The sequence below is a fragment of the Tursiops truncatus genome, chromosome 10, assembly GCF_011762595.2.
Source record: "Tursiops truncatus isolate mTurTru1 chromosome 10, mTurTru1.mat.Y, whole genome shotgun sequence".
NCBI lineage: Eukaryota > Metazoa > Chordata > Mammalia > Artiodactyla > Delphinidae > Tursiops > Tursiops truncatus.
In genome coordinates this window covers 11,513,420-11,529,434 of record NC_047043.1, presented here as the reverse complement: position 1 = coordinate 11,529,434, position 16,015 = coordinate 11,513,420, and the positions used below count along the sequence as shown (strand labels likewise).

The 16,015-nt window shown below is 48.2% G+C and overlaps 1 long non-coding RNA gene across 1 annotated transcript in view; it reads left to right on the top strand.

Annotated features, from left to right (window-relative positions):
* The first annotated feature begins 4,948 nt into the window (after positions 1-4,948).
* LOC109551557 (uncharacterized) overlaps positions 4,949-16,015 on the top strand; it is a 628,536-nt gene continuing 617,469 nt past the window's right edge. Inside the window, exon 1 of the long non-coding RNA XR_012334345.1 lies at positions 4,949-5,052. This is a non-coding gene — a long non-coding RNA (uncharacterized lncRNA). The remainder of the gene's footprint in view (positions 5,053-16,015) is intronic.

The window sequence follows — 16,015 nt, the reverse complement described above, 5'->3', positions numbered from 1 at the left end:
CTGTTCCCACAGCCCTAAGATACACTGTGCTCTTGGCCTGTACCTGTTTTGTTCATCCAGATATTTTTTTTATATGACGGATTTTTGCGTCTGCCCCGCTAATGTCTGAGCAGCTTTTCGCTGTGGTTTTAGCTCTTGTCCTCGAAGGACTGGCGTAGCCCACGGAGCTGTTCCCCTCCCAGGGCAGGAACAGGAGAAGGAGAAAGCCTGGCAGCTCTGACAAGCCTTGTCAAATCCACATTCCCAGAGGGGCCTCCTGCCCATTAGGAGGCTGATTGCTCACAGGGGAGCCTCCTGGATTCCAACAGAGACAAGATCAAGGCCTAGTGCACCGCCAGAACACTGGGCCTCCCTTCCCTTGACCAACACATTTTGACAGAATGGCTTGTCAACAAATAGGCCTGGGGTAGGAAGATAAAGAATTGTCATTTAGAAATAAACGCCGTGGGGCTTCCCTGGTGGCGCAGTGGTTGTGAGTCTGCCTGCCGATGCAGGGGACACGGGTTCGTGCCCCGGTCCGGGAAGATCCCACATGCCGCGGAGCGGCTGGGCCCATGAGCCATGGCCGTTGAGCCTGCGCTCCGCAACGGGAGAGGCCACAACAGTGAGAGGCCCATGTACCACAAAAAAAAAAAAAAAAGAAAGAAAGGAACACCATGATTTCTCTTCACAATTTGTAACCTCTTTTCCAACTCTTTTCCTCCGCCTCTCCCTCTTCCCCACGCTTCTGCACACAAGCAGAAAATGTGCCTACGGGTCTCATGCTGGGTGCTTGTGCCCTGGAGTTTACTCCTGCTGGGGGCTTCTTGCTCCTTACCTTCCTAAACAGCTCTTTCCCTGCTTAAAAAAAAAAAAATCTCAACGCAGTGTGAAAGCATGTCAGAGGCAAATTGAAACACCCATCGCATGTATCTCTGAAATGGGCAAGAGATATCTTCAATTCCTCCCTCTTTGCTTGGCAGGCCGTGGTCACCATTCCTTGAGTGTTTGGCAATTTTTAATTTAAATCCTTTATGTTTAATACATTTCCATGAACTCTTGTTCACTCGGCTGCTCATCTCTCAGGTCTCATGCCCTGCCCCCAGTACACTCTTGTATTGTTCTGTATCCTCCCCCATCTCTCACCCCCAACCCCATCAGAGTGCTCACCACCTCGAGCTGCTCTTGGCTGTTTGCATGTTTCTATGCCCCATAAAACTTCACACTTCACGGGGGCAGAGACTGTGTCTATCTTGTTCATTGTTGGATGCCATTCACTAGCATTGGGCTTGGCACGCAAGGGATGCTCCATAAATATTTGCTGAACGGATGCATGAATGAATGTGTGCTTTGCTATGCATAAGACACGGTGCCAAGTTCCTGCAGAACTGACCCTGATTTCAAAAAATTATTATGTGGTAGGACAAACGAGACCCAAGTGCACAAATCCTGGTAATAAATTGTGGAGTAAGAGAACTGCCACAAGAGAGAGTAAAACAATCTTCTGTAGTGGTGGAAAGGCAAGCGGGGACAAGGAAAATTTGTTTGGAGGACGCGGAGATTAGGTTGGGCTTTGAAGGATGGTTGCAGTCTTGACAGACCTAAATGGGGCAGAATGGAGGCTTGGGGGAGAAGTCGGATGTGATGGGAATTTGTCATTTGGGGCCACCCAGATCCATTCACCCTATTTTTTTTTTTTTGGCTGTACCACATGGCATGCAGGATCTTAGTTCCTCGACCAGGGATTGAACCTGTGCCCCCTGCAGTGGAAGCACGGAGTCTTAACAACTGGACCACCAGGGAAGTCCCCACCCTACATTTTGATAATAGCTCTTGGCTTTCTTTTGGATGTCCACCCCTGATACCTTTCACTTGTCCAGCTGGGCTGATGCCTTGGAGGTGGCAGGGGAGCAGGCCTGGCCAGTGGGGCTCAAGACTAAAGATGAAAGAAGAGTGAACAGACACTTCAGAAAAGAAGAGACAGCAATGGCAAATAAGGAGATGAAAATATGCTTGACATTGTTAGTCATCAGGGAAATGGAAATTAAAGCCAGTGAGGTACCACCATGCATCTACCATAATGTAAACAATTAGAAGTCAGTAATACCAAATGCTGGAGAGTATGTGGGACAACCGGAACTTTCATACTTTCATACCTTGCTGATGGGAGAACAAAATGGTACAATCAGTTTGGAAAACTATTTTCATATATAGAACCCAGCAATTCTTCTCTTCCTCTTTTAGAGATTTACTCAAAAGAAATAAAAGCATAAATCTACAAGAATGTTCATGGCAGCTTTATTCCTAATAGCAAAAAATCGGAAACAAGCCAAATGTCAACCAACAGGGAAATGGGTAAACAAAATGTGTTATATCCATTCATTGGAATACTACTCAGTGAGTAAAAAGGAATCCAACAACTTGGGTGAATGTGAAAAACGTTATTTTGAGTGAAAGAAGCCACATACAAGAGATTACACACTTGATCTCATTTATATGAAGTTCAAGAACAGACAAAACTAATTTAAGGAGATAGAAATCAGAACAGCGGTTGCTATTGGGCAGAGAGGTAGATTAATAAGAAAGGGGCACAGAGGACTCTTTTTGGATATTGGTATATATATTTGTCAAAACTCATTGATTGTACATTTAAAATCTGTGCACTTTATTGTAGGTAAATAACACTGCAATTTTTAAAAAGCCAGAACATTTAGCAAAAGTTAAAAGAAGAAAAATATTTTAATAGTTCTACCACCCAAAGAAAATCACTATTGATGTTTGGCATAGTTCCTCCTAATATATTTTAATCTTTTTTTTTTTTTCGGCCGCGCTGCACGCCTTGTGGGATTTTTCTTCCCCCATCAGGGATTGAACCTGGGCCCTCGGCAGTGAGAGCCCGGAGTCCTAACCACTGGACCACCAGGAAATTCCCCCCTTCTAATATATGTATATATATATATATTTTTTAAATAGATTTATTTATTTTAAAAATTTTATTTATTTATTTATTTACTGTTTTTGGCTGCGTTGGGTCTTCATTGCTGTGTGTGGGCTTTCTCTAGTTGCGGCGAGTGGGAGCTACTCTTCGTTGTGGTGCATGGGCTTCTCACTGCAGTGGCTTCTCTTGTTGCAGAGCACAGGCTCTAGGCACGCGGGCTTCATTAGTTGTGGTACGTGGGCTCAGTGGTTGTGGCGCATGGGCTTAGTTGCTCCGCGGCGTGTGGGATCTTCCTGGACCCGGGCTCGAACCCGTGGCCCCTGAGTTGGCAGGCAGATTCTTAACCACTGCGCCACCAGGGAAGTCCTAAATAGATTTTATTTATTTATTTATTTATTGGCTGCGTTGGGTCTTCATTGTTGTGCGCGGGCTTTCTCTAGTTGTGGCGAGCGGGAGCTACACTTTGTAGCGGTGCGCGGACTTCTCATTGCCGTGGCTTCTCTTGTTGCAGAGCACAGGTTCTAGGCGCACAGGCTTCAGTAGTTATGGCGTGCAGGCTTCAGTATTTGTGGCATGCGGTCTCAGTAGTTGTGGCTCGTGGGCTCTAGAGCGCAGGCTGAGTAGTTGTGGTGGTTAGTTGCTCTGTGGCATGTGGGATCTTCCTGGACCAGGGCTCGAACCCATGTCCCCTGCATTGGCAGGCGGATTCTTAACCACTGCACTACCAGGGAAGCCCCCCCTTCTAATATTTTTAATTTACGTGTGCTTATTTTAAAAAGAGTTGTAACCAGATTTATATTTAACATTTGGTCCCCTTTTCAGTTAATGTTATATGGCATTTCTCACGTTATAATATGGATTTCAAAAAACACCATGAACGGCTGGACCGAGGTTCACTGTGTCCCCATTTCTTGCCTGCAGCAGTGTTCTCACCAAGTGATGTTCAGGTTTCTAGCTTGAGCCACTGAATTTGCCTCATGACAAATTCTCAGAGAGAGACTAGATCAAAGAGAATGAGCGTCTTTGTGTTTCTTTTTTTTTTTTTTTTTTTTTTTTTGCCGTACCCGGGCCTCTCACTGATGTGGCCTCTCCTGTGGCGGAGCACAGGTTCTGGACGCACAGCCTCAGCAGCCATGGCTCACGGGCCCAGCTGCTCCACGGCATGTGGGATCTTCCCGGACCGGGGCACGAACCCGTGTCCCCTGCATCGGCAGGCGGACTCTCAACCACTGCGCCACCAGGGAAGCCCCGTCTTTGTGTTTTTTGACACATATGTCATTTAAACATTAGTTTTAGTGTCTTAGGAAGATTCAAGCACATATGTACAGAGCTAAAACAGCGCACGTCAGTCCGTTTTGCAGTGTTTCAGTGGGTATTCTGTATTAGCCATAACCCAAATTCACTTCTGATCTCTGCTTTGCTTTGTTGCCTATCCTGGAGTCATAGGGACACATGTCCAACCTGAAGTGAATTATTCCCTGGCATGTGTGGGGAGAGTTCAAATACCGTCGATCTCATTTGAATTTGTGGAATTAAAAAATATATATGTCAAGGCTGTTAGACTAGCGTTCCTGAGTCCCCACTGCCTAAGAGCTGGAGGCTTAGTAGCTCAGTGTGTAGCTTGACTCCTCTCTCACTGAAATGTCTTACCTCTGCTTCCGGTCCCGTTCCCGGAAATGCTTGTGACCTTGGCTGGACCCTTTCTTGTCCAGGATCCTTTGGCTGCATGACTTGCGGCATCATGGGACTCCTCACGCCATAGCATCTGTGGAGAAGACTCTGGCCAAGGCCAGAAAGGGGAGGAGCCCACCGACCTGTTATTCAGTGTCAAACATGACCCAGAGGTTTCCTCGTTTAATTGACACAACTGCCCTCTGAGATGGGTGTTGTTCCTGTTTTACCCAAGAGGAAACTGAGGTCCAGAGAGTGAGGTAAGCTGCTTGCTGTAGAAATGGTTGTTCACGGAAGTGGTGTTTACGGTTTGAAGATAAAATAGCAAGTCATATCTTGCTCTCATTCCCCACTGTAGCAGCCCTTCCCTGGAAAGGCCCGAGGCTCTGTGTGGAAGGAGATAAGATGCCGCAGCTTCCAGGAGACCTGCATTAGCCAGAGCGATGTCAGACACACTGTGTCCGGTGGGTATTTGAGAACAAAATATGTGTGGGGCAGGCTGAGACGTAGGTCGAATCAACACCAATCACTCATGGTGGCACCTTTCAGTCAAACTGTGGTTTCATTAAGATGGCCGGTTTCCCACTAAGTTACTTAAAGACGAAGAGAAAACAGCTGACTCTGTGTTTTCCCCTTGAGCTGCCCCTTCACCATGAATGGATGTTTTCAGCAGGAAATTAGGATGACGGAGGATGTTGGAAAGTGTCAGGTCCAACTCGGAGAGGGAATGGACACACAGTGAGTTTGGTGACATTCCAGGTCTAGATTTTGGACTCTTTCTCTATCCCGTATTTTTCCCAGAAGAGGATTGAGTATCAGTGACCTCTTTGGACACCTTAGGTTTCGGGGGAGTGTTTCAGATTCCTCTATCAAATGATTTTTCTGCCTGATGTGTGGCTCCTCACGTAAGACATGCAGAGCTTCCTAACCTTTCTCGTTTGGAGGAACTCAATCAGAAAGGGAACCGTCGGTAAAGGCTGCTCTTGGCTGGAGGTGACACATCCCGGGACTCTGGCACTGTGGCTCCGCCTGGCTGCCCTGAGGTCTGAGGGTATCACCATCCCCACTGTGACCCAGGCTTTCAACACACTGGTTGGGAAACTGGCTAAAGTACCAGCAGAAGTGTTGCACGTATGACCTTAGCCTTAGGGTAAATGGTTTTTGGTATAAATTCCAAGGGTAAACAGAAGTTAAAGGATATGTCTTTATAATCTCTCTGTCACTCTCATTCTCTCACACACTCTCTCTCTTTCTCATACATTAAATTGAAAAAACAAGTTTGAACTAATATCTTAGATTTATAATCTTATCTTTATATTGATGGGAATACTGTCAAGTGGGGGGGGAAGGGAGAGGGACAGAGACACAACCAGAAAGAGGAAGACAGATGGAGGAAGAAATTGCATTTCACCAGTAATATTCAGAATCACTCATCCATGGGTCATAAACCGTTGAAAAACTTCCTTGGAATTGTCTAGCCTTAAATAATGCTCTGGGTACTATTAACACAAATCTCGTAACTAAGCTGATTACGAAAATAGATAACAACATGAAACAACGTATAAAGAAGGAATTTCGGTGTCAGTGAGATCTGGGTATGAATCTCGGCTATGCCACTTATTAGTTCTGTGACCGTGGGACGCTGTTGAAACTTTCTGTAAAATGGGGATAATAATACCAACCTTATGAGGCTATTCTGTTAATGGAGTGAGCTAAGACCTGTGAAAGCATTCAGGGCATACATTTAACTGGATGCTTAACTCACATTGATTCTCTGCCTGGTAGCTTTATCCTAATACGGCCTCACGCTGCGGCACCAGCCTCACAGGGACACTTACAGTTTCTCTTGGCACTTCGGTAATTGCTACTAGTCTTTACAATGGTGTCCGGAGTAGAGTCACTCACCGTGAATTTTATGGTTCAATGAAGTCTAACTTGACAATGTGAGAGGGTAGCAGGTGAAGGTGTCCTCTTTGTAAACGTAGGCAAAATACGTTGCTCTCATGAATACATCCGTTCCTTTAGTGTATTCATTCCCTGAATGAAAAGTGCTCTCCATGAAATATTGAATCTCATGACCATCCCATGAAGTAGGTAACGTTTGTCCCACGTTACAGACGGAGAATCTGAGGCTGAGAGATTAAGTGAAGTGTCTTGGGTGACTCTGCTAGTTAAGTGGCAGAGCTCGGATTCCAAGTAGGTTCCTCTTGACTCCAAAATCTCCCCATGGTCCGGGTTTATGGACACAGCGTATGAACACAACAAAATAACATCCATGATCCCAGTGACATTGCTTGGGAGTCGGATGTTGTCTTCCCTTCCACATGCTCTTTGGGTACAAGGTTTGCCTGAAAGCTGAGTACTCAATCCACCTCTCTGATCTAAGTTAAAATGGAGGCTTGGAGCAAAAAGGAAGAAGGATGAGGTTCATAACATCACCCAGCTATCACCACTGTTAACATTTTGGCTCATACACATTTTAATTTTTTTTTTTTTTTTTTGCGGTATGCGGGCCTCTCACCATTGCGGCCTCTCCCGTTGCGCAGCACAGGCTCCGGACGCGCAGGCTCAGCGGCCATGGCTCATGGGCCCAGCCGCTCTGTGGCATGTGGGATCTTCCCGGACCGGGGCACGAACCCGTGTCCCCTGCATCGGCAGGCGGACTCTCAACCACTGCGCCACCAGGGAAGCCCCACATTTTAATTTTTAAAAAAAATTTTTGTTTTGTTTTGGAGGTTATTTTACCATTTATTAGCAGGAAGGAACAGGACAGTACGGATGCCAGAATCTTCTTACAAGGTTCTTACTTCTTGATCCATAGCTGGTTTTCTGACTCCATTTCAGAAAATCTTCCTGGTTGTCTCTTTTACTCCTCGGGGGCGAGGCCGTACCCAGGTCACACCCCTCTTCCCCACCTGATCAGGAATCATCCTCTTGGCTCACAAGAGATAGCCCTTCCTTGGCATCTCTGAGGACCTAAAGGCTGGAATTCCTACCTGCCCAGGAATCATTCCTCTGGACATTTCCTAGGAATTATCTCTTTTGTAAGCCATGGGAGTGTACAATAATATTTGAGAAAAATTCTATTTCAAACAGATTAAACATTTAAAAAGATTTGGCTTTAAAGGGATAGGTCTTGGATATCCGAAAAGTTTACTTATGTCAACCACCTAAAGCACCTCGTTCCCAAGTAAGGGGACTTCATTCATGAGAATGGGAAACAACTCAAGCTTTGTCTTCCAGGGAGGTCTCTGGAACCCTAGAGACCAGAGTGTGAAACCCCAGTATAGGCCAAGATATATGAGGCGTGTTCCTTAACGGCTCCGTTGCTCCATCTTCAAAATGGGATGAAAATATGGACCTCGCAGAGGTTCTGCAAGGATTAAGTGAGGTGGCGTATGCTGCGATCTTACGGCATCCGGCCCCGGCAGCTGCTCAAAAGACAGTCTCCTCTAATCAGAGCAAGTAACGCAGAGGGCGAGACTGGCCATTCTCTCTTCCAGGAAACACTTGGGTCTAAGTGTCTGAAATGGTAATCGTTCGTTATTCGGCTGTGTGAGTTTTCAGTTTGCTCTGTAGAGAGGACACGAGGAGTTCAACAGGAATACCGTTTTTAGCTGTTTTGGAGTTTTCCCTCTGTTTAACATCAAAGTGGTCTGCAGTCCACTTGGCCAGTTTATACATATTCTGTACTCAGAGAAAGCCTGGAGGACCTGAGCTGGTTGCCTGATTAGCTGTGACTCCCTTGCAGGCTGGCTTGGGAGACCAAATGGACTCTACCCGTTCAAGGTTTTAATGATAAGGGAGTGGAGGTGGGGTGAGGAGAAGCTCCTTCCCTTTTGGAAGGAGACTTTGTGGAGGACCCGCTAGTAAATCATTTGTTCCCTCCGAATGCACTCTCGTTCACATAGGCACAGACTCAGATGGTTCCCACTTGAAATTTCTCATCAAGTGCAAATGGCTCCCAGCCGGGAAGGCTGAGCTGCTTTCCAGTCCCTCTTTGTGAAGAGGCTCAGCTTGTGAGCAGCCCTGGGGACTCACGTGTGGGTGGACAGAGCCCGGGCCGCACAGGAAACAAAGTCAAAGGCTCACTTTGTCCCCTCCCCACCCCACTGCAACGTCCACCCCCCGCCCCCCCCACCCCGACCATCCCATTCCCTCCTGCTCTCTTTCGCGCTCCGCTCTGAATTTCAGGACAGGAGAAACCCAGCAACAGCAAGGGTTTAGCAGTTGGACCTGCTCGCCCAATCCTTGAGAATCACCCTGAAGCCTGTTATGCAGGAAAAAAGCAACAGCAGGAAGGAACTTGGCTGGAGAGCTGGGCGTTGCCCTCACCTGCCCGAATCTAATTCTCCTGCTTCTCCTCCTGCCTGGCTGGGGAGAGCCGGGGGTGCCACATGGCCGCCTCCAGTTGGGCTCCCCTGGGCCTGCCTCCCTGCCCCTCCCTCCAGCCCGGTCCAGCCCAGTCCAGCGTGCTCCGTGGGCTGAAGTCATTTGGAGCGCGCCGTACGGGTGTGCAGCCGGGATAACGGTGATTAATGCACGTGTCTGGTGGGGCCTTCAGGGTAATTCGAGTTGCTTGATATCTAGAGTGATCGCCCCTCCTTCCTGCCTGCTCCCTTTCTTTGCCTGAGTTTGTGGCAGCGTTTACTTTCGTTGGTGTTTTAAGGTGATGAATGACACTTGTTTCTGGTGTTTGTTTCCGCCCAAGTTTTAATTAAATTTTGCACGAGACTTCTGTAATTATGGATCTGGGTCTCTCTCCCTCATCTCTCCTCTCCAAAGTTACTCAGCGTTCAGAACTTTTCCCCAGGTTTCCTTTCTCTCCCCCTCACCATCTAACCCCCGTGCTGATGGGCCCCCTCCCTGCAGCCAGTACCTTTGGGTTCTGTGGTCTGTGATGCCAAAAGCCACATCCTGCTCTGATGGCTTCCATTAGGTTGGAGGAGGGAACAGGCTCCCAGAAAGGGGAGCTCGCTTGCTGGAGGAGATCCAGGCTTTGCCTTAGGTAATGAGACATCTGCAAACTCACCCCCTAAGCAGATGATACCGGGCCCGCCAGGAGGGTTCTGTCTCTATCACAAGTGAGGAGAAGCTGTGTTTCCTTGTTCTTTTCCTTTTTTCTTTCTAAGAGCTGTGTGGAGGGAGAAGCACCCTCTGTATGTTCCACCTGAGAGAATGCCCACACAGCCGAGACAGCAAGAGCGATGGAGTAATGGTCTAGGAAATAGACAAAGTGAACCAACCCAGGGCTGCTCTCTGCCTGCGAAGTGGAGATAAAATGAGAGCAAGTATGTCTGGTTCGACTTATGGTGGGTCCACAGTTCAGGCTAAGACGTAAACTGAATGTGCTTCTGAGGTTGCAAAAGTTGGCTATGTTTCTTCAGTTATTATCCACCTGCTTTTGTTTTGGTTTGCCTAACTCACTCTTAGAAAACTCATAAGGAAGATATTCCAAACTGGAAGAGCAGAAAAAGATCTTATTCTTAAGAAACCGTTAAAAGAAATTTTAGGCCAGAGCGGTTAAGGGGATGACCTAGTAACACCTTTATGGTTTCAACATGGACTTATTATTAAGACCGTGCTCGGGACTTCTCTGGCGGTCCAGTGGTTAAGACTCCACATTTCCACTGCAGGGGGCACGGGTTCAATCCCTGGTCGGGGAACTAAGATCCTGCATTCCTCGTAGTGCTGGGTGTTGTGAGGACACAAATGACAAGGAGTGTGATCCTTGCCTGCCCTGACGTAGTTTCGAAGCCCTGTTGGGGACAACAGTGAGGTTAACACATTTAAAATAGTTCCAAGAGGCCACGTGGTGCTATGAAGGAGAGGATGGAGTAGATATCAGGACAGGGATTCTCTTCCCTCCTCTGCCACTAAGGCGTGCCGAGGCCCCAGGCAAGTCATTGCTCAGGCTTTGTGTCCTCGCTATGTATTAAAGGAGTCAAACGAAATAATCTCCTAAAGTTCCTTAGAGCCTGAATCTTCAGAATCTAATTACCACCACCAGTGCCTCTGTTGTATAACCGAGCAATAAAGGGACGGATGCCGTGAGCCCCGAGTTCAGGAAGGGCTTGTGTCTCCGTGGAAGGGAACGGCTGAGGAGGGACCCCTGAGGAGCTGGGGCTCAGGATGGACATTGAAACGTGGGCAGGAGATGCAGTGGCATAATTGTAAGGTGTGTTTGGAGAATGGGTCGGAGCAGTTTGTGGAGGTTGGTAGTGAGGGGGAAGTTGGAAGGTTGGGCTGGAGCCAGATGGGAGGGTACCGAACTCTGGCCTAAGGAGTTAGAACTTGAGCTTGTGGGTAAAAGGTGGTTATGGAAGTGTTGATGTAACAGAGGGGAGGCTGCGCAAGGTGTGTTTCTGGGATAGTGTGGAAACAGACCAGCCTTCGTTTTTGGCATAAGAACTGGCCTCTCCGTGGTCAGAAGTTTCACCTCGCCGGACTCTCCTTGATCCTGGACACGGCTCTTCCCAGCTTGGTGGTGCTCAATCAGCCAATGACAGAGCACAGGGGAAAAGACAAGTGATAGCCTGGGAGAGCGGTAACTGCTTAAATTTTTTTTTTTTTTTTTTTGCGGTACGCGGGCCTCTCCCAGCTGTGGCTTCTCCCGTTGCGGAGCACAGGCTCCGGACGCGCAGGCTCAGTGGTCATGGCTCATGGGCCCAGCCACTCCGCAGCATGTGGGATCTTTCCGGACCAGGGCACAAACCCGTGTCCCCTGCATAGGCAGGCGGACTCTCAACCACTGCGCCACCAGAGAAGCCCTAAATTTTTTTTTTTGGTAAAATATACACAGCATAAAATTTAAATTTTAGCCACATTCAGGTATACAATTTGGGGGTATTAAGTATATCCACATGGTTGTACAACCAGCACCACTATCCATTTCCAGAACTTTTACATCATCCCAGAGAGTCTGTACCCATTAAACGATGACTCCCCATTCCTCCCTCCCCCCAAACCCTGGCAACCACATTGTACTCTCTAGAGTGGAATGTTTCTATACATTAGCCTGCTTCAGGCACCTCATATAAGTAAAATCATATAATTTTGGTTCTTTTGTGTCTGGCTTATTTTACTTACTATAATTTCCTAGAAGTTCATCCATAACGTGACATGGATCAGAACTTCATTCCTTTTCAAGGCTGAATCATATTCCATTGTATGTTTATACCACATTTTGTTTATCCGTTCATTGGTTAATGGACACTTGGGTGGTTTTCACTTTTGGGGTATTGTGAATGATATCGCATTTAAAAATTGAAATTTGGGGGCTTCCCTGGTGGCGCAGTGGTTGAGAATCTGCCTGCTAATGCAGGCGACACGGGTTTGAGCCCTGGTCTGGGAGGATCCCACATGCCGCGGAGCAACTAGGCCCGTGAGCCACAACTACTGAGCCTGCACGTCTGGAGCCTGTGCTCCGCAACAACAGAGGCCGCGATAGTGAGAGGCCCACGCACCGCGATGAAGAGTGGCCCCCGCTTGCCACAACTAGAGAAAGCCCTCGCACAGAAATGAAGACGCAACACAGCAAAAATAAATAAATTAATTAATAAACTCCTACCCCCAACCTCTTCTTTAAAAAAAAAAAATTGAAATTTGGCTGAGAAAAGTCGTACCCTCTATGCATGAGAAAAACATTTTTCTGCAGAGAACTTTGAGCAAGGGAAGGACTCAGACGCCTCAGGTGAGTTGGCTGACCTGGAGAATGGGATCTGAGGGCTGTAGTGGGTGTGAGCTGGAATGGCTTTTCTGACAGCTACTGAAAGCTCTGAATAAGATGGTTAGACAAGGTCTTGGCAGAAGGAAGGAAGCCTCCTCGGGAAGGAAGCAGAGAGTCACTCTTCTGCCCTCCTTACCTGCCCCTGGGTTTCCTCTCTGCTTCCCCTCCGGCCCCTCAATCAATCTGCTCGCAAAGCAGGGCTATTTGTCGGATTAAGCACTGACTGACCTTAAGCCAATTTGTTGTTTCTCTCAGGAGTATTTGCATTTTAAATCTCATCTCTGTTAGGGAATAAAACGAGATTTTTTTTTTTTTTTTTTTTGCGGCGGCCCTCTCACTGTTGTGGCCTCTCCCGTTGCGGAGCACAGGCTCCAGACGCGCAGGCTCAGCGGCCATGGTTCACGGGCCCAGCCGCTCTGCAGCATGTGGGATCTTTCTGGACCGGGGCACGAACCCGCATCCCCTGCATCGGCAGGCGGACTCGCAACCACTGCGCCACCAGGGAAGCCCAGAGATTTTGTTGATTGTCAAATGGATTCCAGCATTTGACACTCAGGCGGAGGAGGTGCGGGGCGTCTTTCCTGACCTCCCCGCCTTGCTATAAACTACTCTAAGGTGCTCTCTTCCCCACATACACCGTTTGGGCCTGAGGAGGAATGTATTGGCGCTTTTGCGAAGCCTTTGCCCTCACAGGAGGAGTGGGAGAATGGACCAAAAACCCAAAGGATGGAGGAGCATCCCCTCGCCTTTCTCCTGCTTGTTGCCCCCTCTGCCAGAGCGAATCCAGGTGCTGTCCTGGGGGTCTATGCAGAGTCTTGCGGGTTTGTCCACTTTTCTGGGATGGGGACAGCTGGGGGGCATGACTCCCTTGCTGTGGGGACTACCTGGAGATTTTAGCACTGGAGAAATTTCCCTAAGTTCGTTTCACAAAGCGTGACTGAGCTGCCGGGATGAGGGGTACTCCAGCTGTGTGCATGCACAATTGCAGGTGATTCAGAGACCAGCTTCTCCCCGTGTTCTGACTGCCAGTGCAGGCTTCTGGTGATGAGACTCACCTCAGGGGTTCCCACCCTGCCTTCACATGTCCAGCCCCTGGGACTCAGAGGAGGCTTGTTCTATCCCGGGAAACCTCACGAAGCAGAGGTGACAGGAGCTGTGATTTTGGGGTGCGTGTGCTTCAGCATGGCGGAGCAGACAGAGAACAGCCTGAGCAAGCAACCACTGTGGCAGAGGGTGTGTCAAGGAATTTGCAGAATCCTTTCTCTTTGGACACTAAATAAGGAGGACAAAGGTGGTATGTGGCTATCAAAAATTCAGTCAGCTAGTCAGTCAACAAACATTTAACGGGTACTTCCTATGTACTGGGCGCAGGGGATAAGGAGATAAAAGAAAGGTCTGTTTTCTGTGTGAACAAAGTCAAGGTGAGGAGAAAGGCAAGTACATAATCAACTATAATACAGAGTGTGGAAGATTGTATTTCCCCCAAATGGCCACAGTATTTGTTCTAAAATATGGTATATTAATAGAAAATCTGAGGCATAGCTAAGAGATCAGGGGATAGTTACCACTGAAAAGAGAGTTTGTTATACTCACAGATTCCAAGAGGAGGGTGCGAGCCCTGCCCCGAGGGGCCACATGGGAAAGCACCAGTGTCATCAAGATGGCAGAGGGAGAGAGAAAATGTGGGTCCGAGCCTTTCTAGTGGTTTCTGTGGGAAGGAACCGTGAGGCAGGAAAGACAGGCTTATGAGTGGCTAGTCTGAATAATTTCATCAGGCGCTGGGGCATAGGGGCTGCCCCTCATGGTCTGGTACCAGGCCCTGGGGTGATTAGGGCAGGTACATAGTGGCCCAGGGTGTGAGAGCTGATAAGGGGGATGGTTGGGGTATGGGCTGTGGATTGGCTGGTGTGTGTTTGAAAAGTGCACTTGCGGGTAAGTTGTTGATTATCTCTAGGAATTGGTTAACCCTGGGAGGGCAGTCTCTCCAAGGTCAGCAAGGCCCCAGATATCAAAGCATCAGAATACAGAAAATAAAAGACATGGCTAATACAGTATTATTTCTGGTCCTACATGCGTTTTCAGATCCTGCCACTGCCTCCTCAAAAGGGGAGTCTATTTCCTCTGATCTTGAGCTTGGAGGACCTTTGTGATGGCCTCAATGAATAGACTGGAGGAAGTAACACTGTGTGGCTTCCAAGGTTAGGTCATTCAAGGTGATATGGTTCCCATCTGGCTCTTTTCCTGTTGGAACACTTGTCCCTGGAATTCAGCCCCCATAAGGAAGCCCAAGGCGCCTGTAGAGGCCACAGGCCTGTGTTCTGATCGAGAGCCCCAGTGACGGTCCCAGTTGTTGCCTGTGTCTAGCACAGGGCATGTGAGTGAATATGGCTTAAGATCCCAGTCCCCAGCCTCCAAGCCACCCCAGCTGATGCCGGCAAAAGCAGAGAAAAGCCGTCCTCACCGAGCCTGTCCAAACGCAGATTCATGAGCAAAAAAAAATGGTGTCATTACTTTCAGCCACTGGTTTTGGGGCAGTTTGTTGCACAGCAGTAGGTAAATGGGACACGGGATAAGATGATGCTGGGTTCGGGGGTAGCACAGGATGTTTGGAGTTTTCATGAGGGGGGTAGGGATGGGAATAAGGATGGAGACAGGTCAGAAAAGGCAACATACAGTTAATAATAGTAACCAAAGGACTTCCCCGGCGGTCCACTGGTTAAGACTGCGTGCTTCCACTGCAGGGGGCCCGGGTTCAATCCCTGGTTGGGGAACTGAGATCCTGCATGCTGCCCAGATCAGCCAAAAGAAAAAAAAAATTATAGTAACCGAGTTGAGACCTTACTACATGTGCAAGCACTGTTTTAAGCACTTTAAGTTCATCTGTTTCCACTCCCAACACTTCTGACACCAAAGGTATGGGATTTTTTTTCTCACACCAACCAACCCTCCAACTCTCTAGATACCAGCTGGGTATCCTACAGTTCGATTCAGTTCTAACAGTAACCACCTGGGGTTAGTGAAGACACCGCAGGTTAAGGGTTCAACCCCCCAAGACTGCCTGCCTCACTCCCTCCACCTGCAAGGCCCAGGTTACGACCTATACTTCTGAACAACCGGCTATAAATCACAGTTCCTACCGCCTCCCCCCCCCCCCCCCGCCCCTTCTCAGGTTCCATACTTCGCTAGAATGGCTCACAGAACTCAGGAAAAGTTAAGTACTGTTACCAGTTTAGTATAAAACCCACAACTCAGGAGCAGCCAATGGAAGAGATGCGTAAGGCAGGGGATGGGTTCACGGCATCCTCCCAGCACTTTCATGTGATCACCAACCTGGAGACTCTCAGAACCCATCATTTAGGGGTTTTTGTTATGCAGGCTTGATTGGCCAAATCACTGTCCGTTGGTGATTGAAGTCAACCTCTAGCCTTCCTTACTTCCCCGGAGGTTGGGGGTAGGGCTGAGAGTTCCAATCCTCTGGCCATCAGCCTCCATCCCCGGAGCTATCTAGGGGCCCACCAAATGCCACCTCATTAGCATAAACTCAGGTATGGTTGAAAGGGGTTTATTAGGAATAACCAGAAAAGCTCCTATCATTCAGGAAATTCCAAAGGCTTTAGAAGCTCTGTGTCAGGAGCCTGGGAGAAGATGAAATGTCTATTTCCTACTGTATCACAGTGCATTCATTTCATCCTTCCAAC